This window comes from Glycine soja, chromosome 18, assembly GCF_004193775.1.
Source record: "Glycine soja cultivar W05 chromosome 18, ASM419377v2, whole genome shotgun sequence".
NCBI classification, from domain to species: domain Eukaryota; kingdom Viridiplantae; phylum Streptophyta; class Magnoliopsida; order Fabales; family Fabaceae; genus Glycine; species Glycine soja.
Window position 1 is genome coordinate 40,216,373 of NC_041019.1, and position 18,422 is coordinate 40,234,794.

Consider the following 18,422-nt stretch of genomic DNA (forward strand, 5'->3'; position numbering starts at 1 on the left):
GTCAAAGGTAAAGAGGATTATGTTTGCAAATTAAACAAATTCATGTATGGTTTAAAGCAATCCCCCAGACAATGGAATAGGAGATTTGATGAATTTATAGCTGACATACAGTTTCATAGAAGTCACTATGATAACTGTGTTTACTTCAAATTTCCTTCTAAAGCTTAGTTTGTGATATTGCTATTATATGTTGATGATATTTTGATAGCAAGTAACAACAAGAGTGAGGTTGAAAAATTGAAGTCTGAGTTGAGCAGGGAGTTTGAAATGAAGGATTTGGGAGTAGCCAAGAGAATATTGGGAATAGAAATCAAACGGGACAGAAAAAGGAAATTGCTATATTTGTCCCAGGAGTTATATCTCAGAAAAATTCTTGAAAGGTTTGGAATGTCAAATTCTAAACCTGTAACTACTCCTATGTCACAGCAGTTTAAGCTCAGTACAAGTCAAGCACCTAAGACACATGATGATATAATTTACATGGAAGGTATTCCATATGCTAATGCTGTAGGGTCACTGATGTATGTTATGGTATGTACTCGCCCTGACATAGCTCATGCAATGAGCTTAGTAAGTAGGTTCATGGAAAATCCAGGCAAAGCACATTGGCAAGCCCTGAAATGGATACTCAGATATATCAGAGGATCACTTGGAAGAGTTCTGGTTTATGGTGGAGCTACGAATAGCAGAAGGACAACTGCTATTGAAGGTTTTGTAGACTCTGATTATGCTGGCTGTTTAGATTCAAGGAAATCCCTCACAGGATTTGTGTTCACTGCTTTTGGCACTGCAATTAGTTGGAAAGCTAGCCTTCAAAAGGTAGTGGCTTTATCAACCACTGAAGTTGAGTATATTGCTCTTATAGAAGCTGTGAAAGAAACTATGTGGCTTGAAGGCATTGCAAAGGAGCTGAAGATACAAAATGAAGTGATCACAGTACACTGTGACAGCCAAAGTGCCATTGATTTATCCAGAAATTTTGTGCATCATGAGAGGACAAAGCACATTGATATTAAGCTGCATTTTGTCAGAGAAGTTATTGGTCAAGGATTAGTTATAGTCAAGAAGATTTCAACTGATCACAATCCTTCTGATATGATCACAAAGGCTCTTCCAAGTAGCAAGTTTTTCCATTGTTTGGACTTAATTCAGCTGAAGGATGATTAAATCTTGTTTCTGCAGCAGCCACTGATTAAATTGTTGTATGTTGGTTCATTAACAAGCATTAGTTAGTTCTCTTGCTCTTTGCCAACTTGTATTTTTCTTTTTTCTGTTATTCTGTTATAACATGTAACAGTTAAATTAGTTTTAAGTTGGTAGGGTTAGTTAGGATTGAAATAGTGCTTCTATTTCTTCTTCTTGTATAGCAAAGATCAAGAGAGTTTTTTCTGTAACTAGAGAGAGTTTTGTACTTAGAAAATTCTGTAGAAATTGAATAAAGTGGTTGCTGTAAGCACAATGCAGTTTTTCTGTTCATCCTTTTTCTGCATTTTGCTTATTCTTGTTCTTATAAGAAACTCATTCTTTTGTGAATTATAATCTGATCTTGGCACAACAACATTTTTAAGTTATGGTAATGCATCTTTTTGCATATAGTTGTGGCCTTGTAGGTTATGTATATGATAGAAGCTTCATGTACATGATATGAGGTTAATAGTAGTTCTTAGTAAAACTATTTGGTGGCACGGTTCTGTTTTTGTAATGCTGCATATATGGTGGTTTTATAAAATTTGCATAAGTGATAATGCACCTAATACATAACAGGTCATATGAAGCTCTAGTAGCTATGGTAGTTAGTTGTACCAATGGTTACAATTTAGTTGCATTAGCTAGTCTCAATCAATTTAGTTGCATTAGTTGGTCTCAATCAATTAATATGTATAAATTAGATGATAACCAATCACGCGATCATGTTCTATGGTTGTTGGTTTTCTTCCATATGTTGTATAGTATGTAAAAGATAACACTGCTTTAAGCAAATTTATGGTTCTTAAAATAGAAAAAATGAGCATTTTTTTTACCAATTTGCACACTCATTTTCTTTTATCATCATCTTTGAATTAATCCATAAAATAAGATGATGATAAAAGATGAGAGCTTTCCCACTATCACTCAACCACCACACAACAAGTCACCACCCAGAACCCATCAATAAACAGAGACTACATTAAAACCCCTAAAAATGAGCATTTTCATGAACCCCCATGAGTGCTCTATGAAGGAAAACAAAATTTGAAATTCAATTGGAAGGGGAAGAGGATTCTTACCACTGTACGTAGCCCCAAATAACAAAAATGGGTAAGAAAGGTGCTTTCTTGAATAAGGTAAATCAAGGATCCAAGCTTTCAAAGAGAGAGCTCTCTTGGGAAGAAAGAAGCAACAAGGTGTGTTTAGAAGGTTTGTTTAGATTATACAAGGGCTTTGGAATGATTCAGAACTCACCCACAACTCATTCCCTCTCTTTGCACCCCACAACTCACCCACCCCATTCCCATCAGTCAAGGTTTACTCACCTAGACCCTAAACACTTTAAAAACAAACTTATAACACATGCAACATGGTTTAAGCATAAACACACACACACACACACACACACACACACACACACACACACACACACACACAAAGACCACAAACCATAACCTTATAAATAATTAATTAAGTACATACACTTAAATTAAATTCAATTACTCTTGCAATATAATAAAGACACTTAATCAAGCATTATAATAATCATAGTGTTACAGATTGCCGAACCACGTAAATCTTTGGGTTCTTGCTCTGCTGTGTATTGCTTTGCTGTGTTTTCTGTGTTTTTCTTGTTTTTGATCTTGTGCAGATTAAGAGTAGCAGAATTTATAACTAGAACCAACAAGTGGCGTCGTCTGTGGGGAAAGGATCAAGATCAAGAAAGATGGGAACAACAAAGTACGATATAGAGAAGTTTTCAGGGGAAAATGACTTTGGGTTATGGAGAATCAAGATGGAAGCAATCTTGATTCATCATGGTTGTGCAGAAGCTCTTAAAGGAGAAGAAAAGATGTCTGAATCTCTAAGCTCAAAGGAGAAATCAGAGATGATTGCTAAAGCCAGAAGTGCAATCATTCTATGCCTTGGAGATAAAGCTTTAAGAGAAGTTGCAAGAGAAAAGACAGCAGCCTCAATGTGGTTGAAACTGGAGTCATTGTATATGACAAAGTCCCTTGCAAATCAGCTATGCTTGAAGCAAAAACTGTACACCTTCAAGATGACAGAGTCAAGAATAGCCACTTAACAATTGGCTGTTTTCAACAAGATTCTTGATGATTTGGAAAACATTGAAGTAAAGCTTGAAAAGGAGGATAAAGCTCTCTTGCTTCTGAATTCCTTACCAAAATCCTTTGAACATTTCAAGGATGCAATTCTTTATGGCAAAGATCAAGACATTACCCTAGAAGAAGTCCAGACCTCAATAAGGACCAAGGAGATGCAAAAACAGCAAGACTCCAAATCTGAGGATAATGGTGAAAGCCTGAATATTTCAAGGGGGGGGGGGGGGAGTGAAAAGAAGGGAACAAGAGGAAAGAAGTCCAGATCAAGGTCAAAGGATTCAAAGAATGGTCAGAAAACAAAGTTCAAATGCTTTAATTGTCACAAAACTGGTCATTTCAAGAAAGACTGCCCAGACAAGATCAAGAAAGGATCTTTGGACTCTGCTGACATTGTTGAAGCCTCTAAAGGTTATGAGAGTGCAGGTTTTTTAGTAGCTTCTAATACCAAAACACAAACAGAATGGATTATGGATTCTGGATGCTCATATCACAGCAGCCCGAGAAAGGACTATTTTGAAACCTTGGAACTGAAACTAGCAGGAGTTGTATTGCTAGGAGACAACTACCCCTGCAAGGTACAAGGCATTGGAACTGTGAGATTAAAGATGTTTGATAATAGAGAGTATCTACTGAAAAATGTAAGGTACATTCCAGAACTCAAAAGAAATCTTATTTCCATAAACATGTTTGATGATCTAGGATATTCAACTAGAATTTTAAATGGTGTTCTTAAGATTTCAAATGGATCTTTAATTATAGCTAAGGGTAACAAGAATAAAAGTAATGGCTTGTTTATTCTTGAAGGTTCCACTATTGTAGGACATGCATCGATAGCTAGTAATACATTGATTGATAAAACAAAACTTTGGCATTTGAGATTAGGTCATGTTAGTGAAAGAGGATTACATGAACTTGAGAAACAAAATCTGTTAGGTGGTGATAAACTACATAAACTTGAATTTTGTGATCATTGTGTGCTTGGTAAATCCCATAGAATAAGCTTTGGCACGGGTATTCATGTTTCATCTAGGCCTTTTGAGTATGTGCATTCAGATTTATGGGGACCATCTAGAGTGAAAACTCATGGTGGAAGCTCATACTTTCTCACCATCATAGATGATTTCTCAAGAAGAGTATGGTTGTATGTTTTGAAAAATAAGTCGGAAGCTTTTCAAAAATTCAGAGAATGACATACTCTTGTTGGAAATCAACTTGGTACAAAATTAAAAGTTTTAAGAACTGACAATGGCCTGGAGTTTGTTTCAGAGCAGTTCAATGAGTTTTGCAGGAAAATAGGCATCAAAAGGCACAAAACAGTCCCTCACACTCCACAACAGAATGGTTTGGCAGAAAGAATGAACAGGACCATTTTGGAAAGAGTAAGGTGCATGCTTCTAAGTGCAGGACTGCCAAAGGATTTTTGGGGAGAAGCTGCAAACACAGCAGCATATTTGATTAATAGATGTCCTTCATCAGCCTTAGGTTTCAAGACACCAATGGAAGCTTGGAGTGGTGAACCACCTGATTATTCAGAATTAAAGGTGTTTGGATCGCTGGCCTTTGCTCATGTTAAACAAGGAATGATGGATGCAAGGGCTGTAAAGTGTGTGTTCATTGGCTATCCTGAAGGAGTTAAAGGGTACAAGTTGTGGAAATTGGAACCGGGTGAGACAAGATTCATCATCAGCAGGGATGTAACCTTTGATGAGAGCAAAATGGCAATGCTGAGTAAGGAGAAGAAGGATAACAACTCAAGTAGTGAGAATACCAATTTTGAGGTGGAGCATTCTAAGATTTCAGATCATGACAGTGGAAATGTTATTGATCACACTGATCAAGGAGAAGCTGGAGATAATGAAGAGCTAGTTACTCAGCATAACTTGTCCAATTATCAATTGACTAGAGATAGAGAAAAAAGGGTGATAAAGCCTCCAAGGAGGTATGGTCATGCTGATATTATTTGCTATGCCTTGAGTGTTGCTGAGGAGATTCAAAATTCAGAACCTAAGACCTAGAGGGAAGCAATTGAAAGTGAAGACAACCAACTATTTTAGGCAATGAGTGAAGAAATGGAATCTTTGAGAAAGAACAATACCTGGATACTTGTGGATCAACCCAAGAAGCAGAAGGCTGTTGGATGTAAGTGGATTTTCAAGAAGAAAGAAGGCATTCCAGGAGTAGAAAGGCCTAGATTTAAGGCAAGATTGGTAGCAAAAGGCTTTACACAAGTTGAAGGAATTGATTACAATGAGATTTTTTCACCAGTTGTGAAGCATTGCTCAATTAGAATCATACTTGGTCTGGTAAATCAGTATGATTTGGAACTTGAACAGCTGGATGTTCTCCATGGAAATCTGAAGGAAACCATTTACATGAACCAGCCGAAAGGTTTTGAAGAAGGGGAGAACAAGGTGTGCTTGCTGAAAAAATCTTTGTATGGACTGAAGCAAAGCCCTCGAATGTGGTATCTCAAATTTGATGAGTTCTTGATCAAATATGGCTTCATTAGAAACATATATGACAACTGTGTATATATCCTGAAAAAGGGGAAAATGTGTGTTCTTTATCTTCTCTTGTATGTGGATGACATCCTCATTGCAAGTGCGGATAAGGAAGAGATTAGGATACTCAAAGAAAGCTTGAACACAAAATTTGAGATGAAAGATCTAGGGTCAGCTAGAAGGATACTCAAAATTGATATTCATAGGGACAGGGCAAAGGGTGAACTATTCTTGTCCCAAAGCAACTACCTCAAGAAAGTGGTGGAAAGGTTTAGGATGCATCAAAGCAAACCTGTTAGCACACCACTTGGTCATCATACAAATCTATTTGTTATTCAAGCACCAGAAACAACTGAAGAAAGGTCTAAAATGGATCAAACACCCTATGCCAGTGGTGTTGGAAGCATAATGTATGGAATGGTTTGCAGCAGACCTGACTTAGCTCATGTTGTAAGTATTATAAGCAGATTCATGGGAGATCCTGACAGCGCACATTGGGAAGCTGTGAAGTGGTCACTAAAGTATCTAAATGGATTTTTGAAAGCTGGTTTAAGGTACAAGAAGACAGCACACGAGGCAGCAGTCACAGGCTATGTAGATGCAGATTTTGCAGGAAATGTAGACACAAGGAAGTCCTTAATAGGATATGTGTTTACTTTGTTTGGGACAACAATCATTTGGAAAGCAAATCAACAATTAGTTGTTGCTCTTTCAACAACTGAAGCAGAATACATGGCCCTAGCTGAAGGAGTGAAGGAAGCAATCTGGCTTAAAGGTATGATTAATGAACTTAGAATAGCACAAACTTGTGTCACAATTCATTGTGACAGTCAAAGTGCCATTCACTTAGCAAATCACCAAATGTACCATGAGAGAACAAAGCACATAGATGTGAAACTACACTTCATCAGAGATGTGATTGAATCTGAGAAGATGAAGGTGGAGAAGGTTTCAACAGAAGAAAACCCGGCTGATATGTTCACAAAGTCCCTCTCTAGTGTCAAGTTTAAGCACTGCTTGGATTTGATAAATTTTGAAGATGCCTAAAGCAGATTGGCTGGTAGAAGTGCAGCCTTGAATCACAAGGTAGACACTTGCTGATTTAGAGTCAAGGTGGAGATTTGTGGTGTGTGACTCAAAATCACAAATGGCACAAGTAAGAAGACTTTAAATTGGTGCTGTCATAACTGTTTTCAGTTATTATAACTGAATTGGTTTTGGCACCAAAGCATAGCTAGAGTGTACATATATATTCTTGATCATGTAATGCAGTGTGTGGTTTTTTTATGAGAGTGGCTGAAAAACAAAGAAGCTAAAAAACTGCAGAAATCAGAGAGTTCAAAAGGGAGGTAGTGAGCTAGGTGATTGAGAGAGGTTTTGTTGAAAGAGAAACCAAGAGAGATCAAAGCTAGCTGCTGGTTGTATTGAACTTGTAATTTCATGATCAATGTGATGATGATGAGCTGCGTTTTCCCGTGGATGTAGGCACATTGTCGAACCACGTAAATCTTTGGGTTCTTGCTCTGTTGTGTATTGCTTTGCTGTGTTTTTTGTGTTTTTCTTGTTTTTGATCTTGTGCAGATTAAGAGTAGCAGAAGTTATAACTAGAACCAACAAACATTTATATTTTATAACTTCTATCAATTGGTGCTCTATCAATCTCAATACAATTTACCTTGTTATTATCTTCTCTTACAAGTGTTGATGGAAAAGTTATTCCAAATAGGACCCTAATTAGATTTCTAAGCTTCTTGATATACAAAAATTGGTTTATATAGAATTACAGATAAATCTGGTAAAGGCAATATAAAATAATCCAACAAGAGCAAGTTCTATAAAAAATTATTAAAGAAAAATTATTACGCATTCTTTTCTCTAAAAGAGAGCAAAAAAATGGCTCAAAAGGAAATGTATTTAGAGATAGTACACAATATGCATATAAAATATTAGCAAAGGGTATATGTATCAATATTTAATAGTGTATTAACCATCTTGAATCTAACATGTAGAATTAAAGTAGCAAAAGTGGTTTCAGTTTAAAAAAATATGGCTGCATAAAAAATTAACAAGATGACGTTTATTTGCCGCTGCTGCTCTACGACATCCTTATTTTTTTATGGGTGGTGATCAAGCAGCTACAATCCTTTCAAAATTAAGCTTCAACAAAAAGTGAGTTGCTAAGCAAAGTGAGTATATCGTTCGATTTTATGATTCTTTGATTGTTTTTAATCACTAGTTATCTGTCAAATTTATGTAGTCAACCTTGAGCAGATTTTTTTTTTTGTTTCCTCTTGTTGTTGCTCATGTTGGCTTCTTAAAATATGTCTATGTAGTTATCTAAGGTTTCCTTCACAAGAAACTAAGAAAATAATTTAGAATGAATATGAAACTGTGTTTTCTATTTAACTTTGTTAAACTCGATGGAAGAAAATCAATAGTTTGAATCACTTGCAATTTGTGCACTCCCTTTTGCATCATAAGGTGATGTAAAGTTTCAAGTTAACCAAAAAGGTAGTCTCTCATTGTAAAACAACAGGTTTCTTTAGGTCTTTGGTTACTAATAATATGTTAGCATTGTTTAGTCATTTAATTTTTGTTCTTTTGTTGTGTAAGAACTAAGAACCATTTATCACTTTTCATTGAAGCCCTGTGAGGTAATATTATTTCTAAACATTTATTTTCATCAGGAAGAGCACAGTTGAATTCAAAGGTCTCCCACACCAAGCCTGCTTAGGTTGTGAATTGACGACCATCAATTATACGTCCATTAATGTAAATGTATGTCATATGAGTAGTATGGGACAGGTTCAATAGCATAAAACCTCATCCCTTTTGTACATATTTCATGAGGTACTTGTTGGTTGTGGGACCAATATTTTTCTTTTTCTTAAATTGAACACTGCACCTACTCCTTCTATTCCAATGTTGTGCAACCTAACTTTCTTTTGCCTCTTTTGTTATTGCAGAAAATCAAAGATGAGTTGGGCACGGATGCACGATTCGTTTTGTTAGCTAGGTTGTGAGTTTTAAATTGTAAACTTGATTCAAACAAAAGGAGGTTAGATGTATTATTATTGAAGATAAATAATTTAATTTTTTGGGTTATTTATATAAAAAAATGAGATTTGATGTTAGATTTCATGGACAAATTATTTGTAAAAGATTTTGTTATAATGTATTTCAATTTTGATGATTCAATGGTCTGAATTATTGTAATATAATAGTGGCAATGAAAGAAAAAAAAGTTTTTAAAAAATTATTCTAAGACAGTTTTTACGACATAATAATCTTAGAATATACCACAATTTAAGACGTTTTTGACATGAAAACCATTTTAGAATAATGCATATTCTAAAAAGGGTGGGGAATTGTCATCGTAGATGCTTCTACATTCTACGACGTACCCATGGCGACGGTTAATAATCAACGTAAAATATCCAAATTAACCGATGTAAAAAGAGATTTTCATAGTAATGATTATTACACATGTGATTTTTAACATTTTTTTTTCTAGTACTTAGTAAATATATTACTAAAAACTTATATAACATTTAAAAATATTACAAAATATAAATAAATATTACTAATATGTTTTTGCGACATTTTATCAAATGTTATGTATATCATATTGGCAACATGATATACACAACATTTCATAAAATGTCGCAAAAACATATCAATGTCGTCAAATTTTTTTAGTAATATTTTTACTTAAGGGTTAAGAAAAAAATGTTCCCAAGTGTCATGTGTAGTAATGTGATGGTCCTAAATGTCATGTGTAGTAATGTGATGGAGTGCATGATGGCTCTAGTGTACCAATGAGACTGATATTGAGAGAAGGACGCCTGAACATCTGTACTATTAAGATCATATGGACCATATCAATACTTAGATAATGATGATAGACTTGATTAGAGATAATTTTGTTCTTTTTTTATATCTTTTTCTTGTATACTTTGACACTTGTATTACTTATATGAGGATGGCTAAATCCTTATGACAATTATTTTTATTTATTCTATATTATTATTCATATAATGTTTTGGACATATTTTTATAATTTTATTTATATCCTAGTTATGTATATATCATCAATAAATACTTTAAAGTTAGTATCAGTCTACCTAACATTGAACTCTTTGCAGCTAAAGTTAGCGTCACTAACTTCACACAGCTAAATTTAGTTTCAGCTAAGTGTTGGTCATTTTAAAAAAATAGTCGATCACTTCCACTTTAATATCGAATTTTTGTTGATGAGTGGCCAATGATAAAGTGTAGTTTCGACAAAATTTACAAAGTTATTACCTCCATTTTCTGTCACGCGTGAGACCAACCCTTAACTAACGCTAAAAATGGTATGCATAGTGGCAGTTTTCATAACTTAGCTTCGACTTTTGATCCACGTTAGTGATAATTTTTCTTGTAATGTAACGTAATAATAGTATATATTAAACAAAAAGACAAAAATGGAAGAAGTGACTAGCTAGAATCGAGCCCACCTCCCTGTCCCATCCTTATTGATTAAGAACATGATGAACTAATTATTCGTCAAAATGTATTTTACAAACGGAACCTTTACTTGGAAAGTCATTTCAATATAAAAATTATTAAGCAAAATTAAAGGCATGAATGCATGTTAAAGAAAATTCCTCTACTCATTGTGGTATACTGCCTTCAAATCAATCCATCCAATCCACTCAAATTTAGTATCTGCTTGGCTTGAAATGCAAGCACCATGTGCAGCTTTTGTATGCTTCCATAGCAGTTCGTGTTTAAAGTCAAAGGAGTGGACCATATAAACCTTTATATTAGTCGTAGATATTGGTCACCCACCTTAAAGTGAGGACAGTCATTACTTATATTAATACGTTTGTTCCTCCCATTCCATGTATGCTTATTTGTCGTACAAGAGAAAAAGTCATCAAATTGAGCAAATTATTTTTTTTATCCGTTTTTAGAACAGAATATTCATCTTCTTTATCAGCATTCTTTTCCGGTTTGGTCGTTAATTAGTAGAAATTTGTTTAAGAACTTCCGGCGATGATTAAGATGAACTAAATAATGGACGCTATGTATTTCACTTTCAATAGGCTCCGAAATATTAACACACAGCCAACGTACAACTATGAAATCAGTGCCACAAACGGTTAAAATTACCAGAGCATGGAGAGATTCAACTAATTCACGTAGTTAATTTAGTTAATACATTAAATATAATATGTTAATTAATTGTATCATCATTTTTTATCCATTTAATTATTTCTCATATGTTTGAAGAAATAATAATGAAGAGTATATAAGAAAAAAAAATTAATGCATCTAAAAATTAAAAAATGATCTTATAATAAAAGCAAATAAATTTTTGAAAAAAAGCAAATAAATTTTTGAAAAAGATTTTATAATTAGAGACGAAGAAAGTATATAATTTATATGATTTTTATCGATAGGTCAATATATAATTTATATGTTAGTTTGACCGATCCTTAAAAAAATGTTAGTTTGACAGAAATAATTTTTTTAGTACACAAGTTTCATTGAACAAAAGTTCACAAAAATTAAAAATTACAAAAGAAATTTATTTTTTATCTCAAAATAATATCATTAAAAAATTATTCAAATATCAAAAAAATAATTTTAAGAAATATAAATTAGTTAATTAAATTGTAAATTTTTTGTGTAAAAAAAACAGAAACCCGTCACAAAACACAAAAAACATAACGACTATGCCCATCCATTACTTGTGACATTCTTGTATATGAAAATGACAAAACTATCCCGTTATACATAAACACATCTTTTAATTTTTCTTAGTAATTAATATATCAATATATTTTTAATATTTCTTAATATAATTTACTATATTTATTTATTATCTTAAATTTTTTAAAAGAGATTTAAATTTTTTGTTTAAGTTTAATTTTTTGAAAAACTTTAACGATTTATTTTATAATGTGAGTGATCCCTAGAAAATTGAAGAGAATAAGGAAAACAACATGAGAAAATATTGGCTAATGGTAGAAACTGAGAATGAGAGTATAATGAGGTAAAAATAGGGAACAAGAAAAGTATTATCTAATTTAGTTCCTGTTTTGCATATATCTAACAAAATTGCGGTAGACAAAACTAAAGAAATTTGATCTAAAAATCGAATGATTTCGAAAGATTTGGTTATCAATTGATTATGACTCTAGAAAAATAAAATAAAATGAAACAATGAAAAAGGAGCTGGAATGTTGACTAACATACTTCTTATTATTATGTTATATTAGAATCTGAAGAGTAGAAAAGGAAAAAAAAAAGGAAGTAAAGTAGAAAGTAGAGAGAGAGAGAATAGGATTCATTTTTAATTTATTTGGATTGAGAAAAAAAAAGTATAACATTCTTTCCACTTTTTTTATATAATAAGTTGAAAGAAATTTAATTTTATATAGTTATTTTATCGCCCATTAAACCTATTTTACTTAACATGGAAAAAACCTTCTAAACTTCAGAGTCGAAATACTATTATATACTTCCTTTTCACTTCTATGAAAATCAACCAAAATTTTGACTAATTTTTACTATACTTCTTTTCACTCTTAATTGATTCTATTAAATTAAATAAGAACATGTACTATGGAAGAAAATCTAAAAAATGGATCTTTCAACACTAACCAAAACTATACTGGATGAGGGACTCGATCAAGTCGAGGAGACACCTGGCATACCCAAATCAAACACATCCTTCGACTAGGTATTTGTCGCAACCTACCCTTTGGCGGGAGGGCGACGCGAGACTCACGGGTGCGTCTTCCAAAGAAGGAAAATGCACGGAGTCGCCACCAATGTTTATTTGAGAAAAACGCTAGAAAAACCAAAAAGTGGTCTACGAATTTTAAGAAATAAAGGTTCGGGAGTTGTTTACGCACGGGGAAGGTATTAGCACTTCATGCGTTCGTCACAAGGGACGACAACCTTTAATCAAATGTGCAAAATCATAACTTTAATTCTTAGTTTATTTTCCCTTTTTTATGTTTTTTTGTATCTTTTTGGGGTCGACAAGAGCGGGGCTCTTGCTCCTACGTATCCTTAATCGCAATGAGGAACTCAGACCTACGTAGTTCTTTGAAAAACAAGAAAGTTATGCGGGGTGTTGATTTTAGACTTTTAAACGGTTTGTTTTAACCGATAAAAGTAAAAAAGGGAAATCGTCAAGGTGTTGGACCTTTGAACGGGTTCAAATGATTTTCTTGGGGACAAAGGTTGATTTGTGAGTTGATTTTAGCTTTGGTTTCACTTGGTTATTTCTCAACTCATTAAAAGAAAACTTTCAAAGTAAATGACCGGTTGAAACTTACCTTTTTGATGATTAACTGAGGTTACAGCATAAATGATCGGTTGAATTTTATTTTAAAGGTGATTAAACGAGATTACGATGCAAACGATCGGTTGAAATTCATTTTGACATTGATTAAGTGAGATTACGACTTAAATGATCGGTCGAAACTCACTTAAAACAAAGAAAAATAATACCGATGGTAGAAGAATGAAGATGAAGACATACAAAGCAAGAATGGACCCCTAAGGGTGCATAGAATGAATTCAAAGCTTCAAAATTGAAAACTAACCGGTTGAAGATCGAAGAACGAACGAAGAACGACGAAGAACGTCCATGGAATTAATCACGAAAACATTACGAAAGAGTTACGGAAGCGCCTCGACCTTGATTTTTCTTCTTTTTTCTCCTTCTTCTCACTAATTTCAGTGAAATATGCTTACTAAGGATGTTAAACCCCTTCCCCTCAGCCCCCCACGCCTATTTATAGGAAAATGGGGGGAGGAAATTGCAACACAGCTCGCCCAGGCGAGCTGGTTGCTTCATCTTGAAGCTTTCTAATGGGCCTAGGTGGGCCCAGAGGCTGAGGAATGCCCCCAAATTGACCATTTTGCCCCCATGTTGAGTGTTTTGCTCATTTCCTTTCGAAATGTCACAAAACCCTATGGATTGCGCAACAATTGGCGTTAAGCAGCTCAACTCGACTAGTGAAAATCCACATGTTGACAAAAAATTGTCCCCAGATGAAATTAGGGTATGACAGTATCCATATATATTGTACAACACGTCTTGGCCATCAACATGTGCGAATGATGAGTACAATTTGGCCGTGATTATCACCACTAAACACAATTAAAAGTAACCACTTGATTGGAAGTACCTAAGCATGATTAGGAGTAATATTACACAATTGGTAATCAAGATGTGACAGACGCATAGACCTCAAGCCCAACAATGTTAGTATAAAAAGGGGTGAACCCTCCTAGGTAAGAGGATTGATTCATTCTAAAATATTCACTATATACCATTAACAACTTTGAGTCGAACCCTTACTTGAGCATTGAAGTGTCTTTTATAGGTACCCCTCCTTGCCTTTTTAGGCTCTCACGCACCCGATGATGTAATCCTACCCCGCAAGGGCATTGGATAGAAGACTCCAAGTAGATTGGGCAAGAGATGCAAGAGAAGGCCCTAGGGTTCTCATGAGCCTTAGGGTAGATTTCGGGCCCATGAGCTAAGTATGAGCCCACTTATCTTTGTATATATTAGATTAAGGTTTCATTATTTTTGGGCCTTGTATTTAGGGCTCCATAATGTAGGTAGGGTACCCTTGAAATGTAGGATTTTCCAGTCCTTATATTTTAGGGCACCTAGACTAGTTTTTGCATTAGGGGTAATTTTGTAATTTCACATGCATTGAGTGAATATTTGATGTTTGTGTTGGTAAATAAATTTAATTGAATTGGGAGAAGCCCAATCCAATTAAATTTTAGAGGGGGAGGTGAGTATTTGCTTGCTACACCCCATTGCCACATCATATAGTCACACTTTGTGTATGTCCTTCATGCTTTACATGCCTCATGACACCTAAGCACACTTAGTGGAGAATCTTGGACTTGATCTTGGATTAGTTTGCTGAACCATAGCTAAAATTCACTAATCATAATTAGTGAAATTTTGGCTCCAAAATTTGGCTTCACAAATTCAATTTCAAATTCAATTTCCCTCCAATTTTGTGTGACACTTAGGCTATAAATAAAAGTCATTTGTGTGCATTTTTTTCAACTTTGATCATTTGAAAATTAAACTTAAGATTTCAGAGCTCTCTTAGAGCACAAAATTTTGTGCTCTTCTCTCCCTCCATTCATCTCCTTTTTCCTCCAAGCTCTTATCCATGACCTCCTATGATGGTGAGCTTCTTCTAGACTCATCTTCTCCTTGAAGTGGCGTCTCCTCTCTCTCTTCCTTCTCCATTCCACTATCATTCATCTTCCAAGAAGCAAAGAAATCCATTGATGAAGAAGATCCTAGGCCTACAAGCTCCCATGGAGCTTACATCACTCGAGACTTCGATAAAGAACTACAAGAAAGTCCCTTCAACACGGTAGAAGACCCTTCGACAGAAGGATAGGCATGCGGTCCATTTGCGATAGGAACATTTTAATGCCCACCGTAGGGCCATGTAAGACATATCCTAACCCCATGAGCTCATGAAAATAACAAGAACTAGTACAAACACAACACCAATGGAGCAATCGACTAATCACCACAACAAAAATGTTCATGTAGAAGATCAGACTGATATGTCTTCAATAGTTAGGAGACTATAGGCTTAGGTCTTCGAAATGCAAAAACACTATCCTAAGGAAATCGTGGCCTTTCAGCATGAGAATGCTCACCTTTGGGATGCACATAGGTCACAACAACCTGATGCTATCCCATAAGAAGGAGGAGAGGCTAAATCAACCACAATCGACTTACCCCGAGCCACAAATCTAAGTGTACGCTCGGATGCTATTCCCTTGTCCTTCAACACTTTGGGCAAGTAGTTATCGCAGTTCAAGAACCATTTCGTCCTTAGCATTATGGAGGCAACTATTCCTTCCAACTCGAACAACTTGACTACTAAGAAGTACGATGGTACCACAGACCCAAACGAGTGCCTGGATGTGTACATTACCCAAGTGAGGCTCTACACCACATAGGATGCAATCCTTTGACGAGTATTCCTAACATCACTAAAGGGGTAGGCCTTTCATTGGTTCACACGACTACCCCCAACTCCATGGACTCATTTGACACCCTGGCGACATCAAGGCAATTGACCTGGTACAGGACGACCCAATGCTGAGTAGTGTTGATATAGCCAACTGTATCATCAAGATGACCCTTGCAGATCAAGGAAGCTCGACCGACATCTTGTTTTGGAACACCTTGAAACAAATGGATATACTTGAGTTCGAGATCCTTTCACATAATGACCCCCTATTCGGCTTTGTTGGGGAATAGGTAGGGACAAAGGGTTGCATCTGGCTCTACACTAGGTTTGGGCATGAGGGGCCACTACAGAAGAGGTTGAAGATACGATATGGGATAGAGGATGCTCACAGGTCGTATAACATCCTCCTCGATCTTCCTTCACTCAATGCCCTCGGTATGCATGCCAACTAGAGGACGACCAGAGAGTGCTACATGGCTAGCCTTAGGTTACACCCTCACACAAGAAAGGAAACCACACAAATTGTCCACTATGTGAAGGCTGAAGCAAAAGTCGAGGAGGTAGAGGGATTAAAGCTCGATCCCAGAACTAACAATGGCAACTAGGTGACCCCGGTCGAAGAGATGACCACTTTCCAACTTGGGCCTAGAGAGGGGCATGTCACTCAGTTAGGAAACTAGCTACCCGAGGATGACAATAGTTGAATACATCGAGTCATTTGAGAACACATTGACTTGTCTGCATGGTCCGCAACAGACATGCCCGGTATCGATCCAAGCTTTCATTGTCATAAGTTGGCCATATATGAAGATGTCAAGCCAGTCGCCAAGTGGCCTAGTTAACGGTCGTCGGGTTCATTAGAGAAATTGACTACTCTTCTTGGGTTACCAATATGGTCATGGTCAATAAGTTGAACGGGAAGGGAAGGATGTGCATGGACTACAAGAATTTGAATCAAGCATTGTTAACATTTTAATTACATTAGGATTTATGTCGGTCAAGTGTAACAGAATCCCAATTGTAGTATTGAACCAAAGCTCAGGTTGTCTCCCAAGGGAATAGTGCAAGGATGAATATTTAAATTAAAACCTTTCAATTAAACATATTTTTGTGTTTTTATATTTTAAACTACCTAAAACTAAAACTAATCAAAATAGAAAATAAAAGATATATTTTTCTAGAAAGATTAATATGCTGAAAATTTAATAATAGAAATTAAAAGAAAAGGTAAGAAGTTACTAGTTGACATGATAATAATTGTAGATAGAAATGAAAATGTTGAAATGCTAAGATTGTACTTAGAATCCCCTTATTTGTTGTAGTTCCTCACACTTCTACGTCATTATATCATTTATCCCTAATTCACTAATGTATTCTATTCATAATCCCTTAGGTGATACACCCTAAATCACTTGCCTTGATTCCCAATCACTTGGCAAACCAACTCAAGGAATCAACATTATCGTTTAGGAATTAGCGAGACTTAACCAAGATTATTCTATTCCTAGAGATAACCCCAATTAAGTATCCGATTCATTTCAGGTTTCAGCGAGACTCACCAAAGTGCACGTCAATTCCTAGGATCATCTATGAGGTGTGCAGACCCACAAATCATTAAATATAGAGGTGAATAATGAATTCAAAAAATATATTAATGTAAGAAAATTACATCAAATAAGGTTCAATCCTTTCCTCTCTTGGCTAAGAAAGAAACTAGCCGCTCATGAAATACAAGAGAAGAGAAGATAAGAGGGCTTTTCAGTGATGGGTTGTGTGTAGAGGTGTCTTTTTTATTGCTGCCTATTCCTCTCTATATATAGAATCATAGATGTGTTTAATAGAGACAAATAATCTCTTTAATTTACAAAATAATATAATTTATACAAGGAAATAATCTCTTCAGCTGATATAATATGTTTTAATTGTTGCAATTATTTTCAAAGTGATTTCTTCATTTATCTTTGAGCCATATCTCCATAATTATATTTGTTTTGAATTAATTCAGTTTCTAGACGCATTGTCTTGTGCACTCCTCGCTTAAGCAACATATCTTCTACAAAATTTCATATTCTCCTTTGTTTGAGCTGGCTTGAGCGGCCTATACCTCACTTGAGAGACTACCTTGTAAAATTACCCTAATTCTCTATAAAAACTCACACAATCATTCTAAGACGTCTTAGAATGTAGACATTCTAAGACTTAGAATGTATTCTTTTAAAAAAAATAAAATATTTATATGTATATACCTCAGAAAAATTCTCTGCCTCAACTTAAAACCTATCTTACAAATATTTGTATGTATACATAATGCATGTATAGATACTTTAAAGTAGTATTTTATATTAGGTTTATGTATTTGGAATCAATACATGCAAATGCTTGCTTTCAACTAGAATATTATAAATAAATATTTCGGTTTAGCTAATTATATCCTTTTAGCTCATCGGTTTGAATTATCTACCAACTTTATTAACAATTAATAATATTGAGCATTACTTTAATAAAACATCCCTTCTCACCTATACTTTATATGAATTTGAATTCAAGACTTTTAATAAAGCATCCTGTCTTAGAAT